Here is a 4,706-nt window from a genome sequence, read left to right as displayed (position 1 = left end):
GTCGCTCCGCCCCGGCCCGGGCTATCTACGAGCCAGACCTCCCCGCCCCTTCCCTCGCGTCCCTGGACTACAATTCCCAGCGTGCCTCGCGGGCCGCTCACCTGGATCTCAGGCTCGGCCCGCCCCCTGCTCCCTTCTCCCGTAGGGAAAGGACGGAAACCCCGCGGCTCCTGGGAGAGCCCGAGGGCGAGTGTGGGATGAGGGAGCGTGTGAGCGCCACCTGAAGAAGCGGCTCCGAGGAGGCCGGCCGCTTCCACTAGGTGCCCGGGCTGCCTGGGTCGGACAGGCAGAGCCCAGAAATGGCCACCAGGGGGGACTGCTTCACTGCCCAGCCTGCCCACATCCAGAGCCGCCCGAGCTTGGCCGGCGGGGGCGTGCCCGGGGCAGCCCGCAGACTCAGGTGGCAATGCCAGCCAAAAGCCAATGGTATCTTGGTGTGCATGAGGAGAGGCAGCTGGGTGGCACTGAGGAAAAGGCACTCGCCCTGGAGGCAGGAAGACCCGGCTCAAATCCGGCCACAGGTGCTTCCTTAACCTCAGCCTGCCTTAGTTTCCCCAAATGTAATAGCACTTATTTTCAAGGATCAAATGAGTTATTTAATATTTATATAGTTGCTTTAAAAATACGTTTCCCAAACATTAATGCGTTGTTGATGGAGCTGTGAACTCATCTGGAGAGCAATTTGGGATTATGCCCAAGGGGGAACAAAATATGCATACCCTTTAAGCCAGCAATACCACTACTGGGTCTATACCCTGAAGAGATGATGAAAAAGGGTAAAAACATCACTTGTACAAAAATATTCATAGCAGCCCTGTTTGTGGTGGCAAAGAATTGGAAATTAGGTGAATGACCTATATGTATGTCATGGAACACTATTGTTCTATTGGAAACCAAGAGGGATGGGAATTCAGGGAAGCCTGGAGGGATTTGCATGAACTGATGCTGAGCAAGATGAGCAGAACCAGAAAAACACTGTACACCCTAATACAAACATGGGGGGTGATGATAACCTTAATGGACTTGCTCATTCCATCAGTGCAACAATTGGGGACAATTTGGGGGTATCAGTGATGGAGAATACCAGCTATATCCAGAGAAAGAATTGTGGAGTTTGAACAAAGACCAAAAACTATTGCCTTCAATATAGAAGAAAAAAAACTGTTACTATGTAATTTTGCTATCTTATTTATTTTTCTTCCTTAAGGATATGATTTCTCTCATCACATTCAACTTAGAGCAATATATACCATGGAAACAATGTAAAGACTAACAGACTATCTTCTGTGGGGAGCTGGAGGGAGGGAAGCAAGAAGAGGGGTGAAATTGTAAAACTCAAAATCTTTCTTTTAAAAAAATACATTTCCCAAGGGCTAGAAACAATTCAAATGCCTTGGAGCCCCAGGATCACACAACATCTAGCAGCTTCCATATTAGAGGAGAGAGAACTTGGAATATGATATTCCAGAAAGTAAAGGAGATAGGATTACAAACAAGAATAAACTGCCCAGCAAATGAGTATAATCCTTCAGGGGGAAAATAGATATTTAATGAAACAGAAGAGTTCCAAATGTTCCTGGTGAAAAGATCAGAACTGAAAAGAATATTTAGCAATCTTTCACAAAACTTGAGAAGCAAAGGAAAATCAGAGAAATCATGAGAGACTTAAAGTTAAACTGTTTATATTCCTGTGTGGAAAGATATGTGTAATTCCTAAAAACTTTATCATTATTAGAATAGTTGGAAAGACCTAGACAGAGGCATGGATACAAGTAGATTATATTGGGATGATCTCCCATAAAAATGTTTGTTTCCTTCCCTCCAACATCAGGAGAATTGTAACTGCATTCAGTTCTAGAGACTCGTTTAAGAAGGGTGGTGATAAACTAGAGAGCATCTAATGTTCAGAGCAGGGTGATCCTGATTCATAGTAATGAACCTTTTAGTTCCAATATGATTGGCTTAAAGTATTGGTGTTTAGTCTAGGTAGTGAAGTTTGGTAGGAAAGGACATGCTCTGGTTAAATACTTGAAAAGTCATGTGGGAGAGGGATAAGATTTGTCCTGTTAGACTAGAGGACAGAACCAGAAGCAATTTGTGGAAGTGGCAAAGATGTGAATCTAGTCTTCTTGACAGGAAAGATTTTCTAGTTATTAGAACTATCCTAAAGTCAAATGGGCTGTCTTAGGAGGTAGTAGGTCCTGATTGTTAAAGGTCTTCCAACATGATGGATACATACTCTTCTGAATAGTGAGAATTCTTTCCCAATATGGGTTAGATTTGATGGCTACTGAGCTTCCTTCCAAGGTGAAAATTCTATGATTCTGGTTCATATCCTCTTGATTGAATCAAAATAAAGAATATCAATCTAGAAGCAGCCACAGACCTCTTCCTAACCTCTTCCCCAGGATCAATCTATCTGTTCAGATGGGCATTCAATGCTTTCTGTAGACTATTTTTTTTTAGTTTTTTTTTTTTTTGTAAGGCAAATGGGGTTAAGTGGCTTGCCAAAGGCCACACAGCTAGGTAATTATTAAGTGTCTGAGACTGGATTTGAACCCAGGTACTCCTGACTCCAGGGCGGGTGCTTTATCCACTAGGCCACCTAGCTGCCCCATTTCCATAGACTATTAACCTTTACCTACCTGTCCAACCATGTGTAGAATTCTAGAATTCAAAAGAGCCCTAGCAGATCACCCTGTCTGGATACAGAATGGAGCAGAGGAAATGATATTGAATTCAAATCCAATTTCTACTACTTTGGATCTGTATAAGAGTCAGCTCCCTAAAGCTCTTGTTCTGGGTCCTTTTTTTTCTCTTCATTATCTTTTTTGGGTAACCTTATCCAGTTTCATGTATTTAATAATCATATCTTTGTAGATAATTACTAAATCTGCATTTCTAAGCTGATCTCCCCTGTCCTACAGTCCTGAAATATATACAAAAAATTATTCATCTTTCTCCCTAACTCCATGTCTCTTCCACATTTCCCTATTTATTTCAAGAGCACTACTTTACTTCTTACTTTCCCTTACCATTATGATGGCTAAATGTTGTTTCTATATTCACTTCTCTTGCATGTGTACTATTCTCTCTGAGTTCAGGCCTTTATCACTTTCAGCTTGGACTGTTGCAGGATCCTCCTGTTTGGTGTCCCTGCCCCAAATCTCTCTCCAACTCCAATTCATCCTCCACATCTCTGCCAAAGGGATTTTTCTTAAAACTCAGATCTCTACCTTGCCTCATTCAATCCCAACTCTAAATTCTAGTGCTTCCCTATTAGTTCTAGACTCCTTTCTTGGATATTCCAAGCCCTTCCCAAACTGGTCCTTTCCAGTCTTTTTATATATGACTATCTTCCAGAGTCCAGTCATCGTGGCCTACCTGTCCTCTTCACATAGAGTTCCATCACCTATTTCTGGATCTTTTAACTGTCTATTCCTCATATCTGAATTGCTTTCTCCACCTGCTCCCCTTAGGGTACTTGGTTTCCTTTAAGACTCCACTTAAGAGGACTTCTGGGATGGAGCCAAGATGGTGGCAAGCTAACATGCTCCCAGAGCTTTTCCCTACCAAAGATAAATGAAGCCTCTATTCTGACATTCAAGCTACAGATCCCACCAAGAAAAAGAGAAGATACAAAGAAATTTTCAATGGTAGACATCTCAGAGGATCTTCAGGGAAGGTCTGTCTCTTTGGGGGAAAAGGGGAAGTTAAGCCCAGGAGGCAGGAGAGTGTGAAAGCACTCTGTGAAAGCCAGGAGGTGGTTTTTAGCCACAGTATAATCCAGGTCCCAAAGCTTGACAATAGCTGAGGTCCTGGCAGCTAGATAACAAGTCAGCAGGGAGGGGCCCAACCCCATATAAAGTCTGAACCCTGGGAACACCTGGGTAAAAGACAAGACTGGGTTGGGAACAAACTACTGCTAAGTCTAAACCTGGACATAAAGTAAGAAACAAACCTCTGCAAAGGCAAGGTCTGGACTGCATAGGCAACATTTTGACCAATGACAAACCATGGATCAGACCCCAACCCTAGCAAAAAAAACCAAACAAACAAACTTGGATCTATACTTCCTATACCCCAGGAGGAGAGTTAAAACAGCAAAGATAAACTAAAAAGCTAAAAGAGCTCTCACTATAGAAAACTACTTTACAGACAAAGATGATAACAATGACAGATCTGAAGAAGAAATCAGTGAAAAATCACTCACAGGGGAAGTCTCAAAGCAGTCTATGAATTGGAACTCAAATCCAAAATCTCATCAAAGAGCTTAACAAATGAATTAAAAAAACCAAAGAAAAGAGGAAGAAGAAAAATGGAAAAAAGAAAGGAGAGTCATGCAGGAAAATTATGAAAAATTGACTAGAGAATACAACACCTTTAAGACAGAAATACAAAAGGTAATTGAAGAAAATAAAATCCTAAAAATTGAAATTGAACAAATAGAAACCAATGAATCTATCAGACTATGAGATTTCATCAAACAAAATAAAAAGGCTGAAAAAATTGAATAAAACATAAAGTACCTTTTAGGGAAAACAAATGACCTGGAAAATATATCCAGGAGAGATAATCTATGACTCATTGAACTACTAGAAAGCCTTGATTAAAAAATGAACCTGGAAAATATCATGCAGGAAATTATTAGGGAAAACTGTTCAAATCTCCTAGAACATGAAAACAATATAACAATTGAAAAAATA

Source organism: Macrotis lagotis, chromosome 1 (assembly GCF_037893015.1).
Source record: "Macrotis lagotis isolate mMagLag1 chromosome 1, bilby.v1.9.chrom.fasta, whole genome shotgun sequence".
Taxonomy (NCBI): Eukaryota; Metazoa; Chordata; class Mammalia; order Peramelemorphia; family Peramelidae; genus Macrotis; species Macrotis lagotis.
This window is presented reverse-complemented; position numbering follows the sequence as displayed.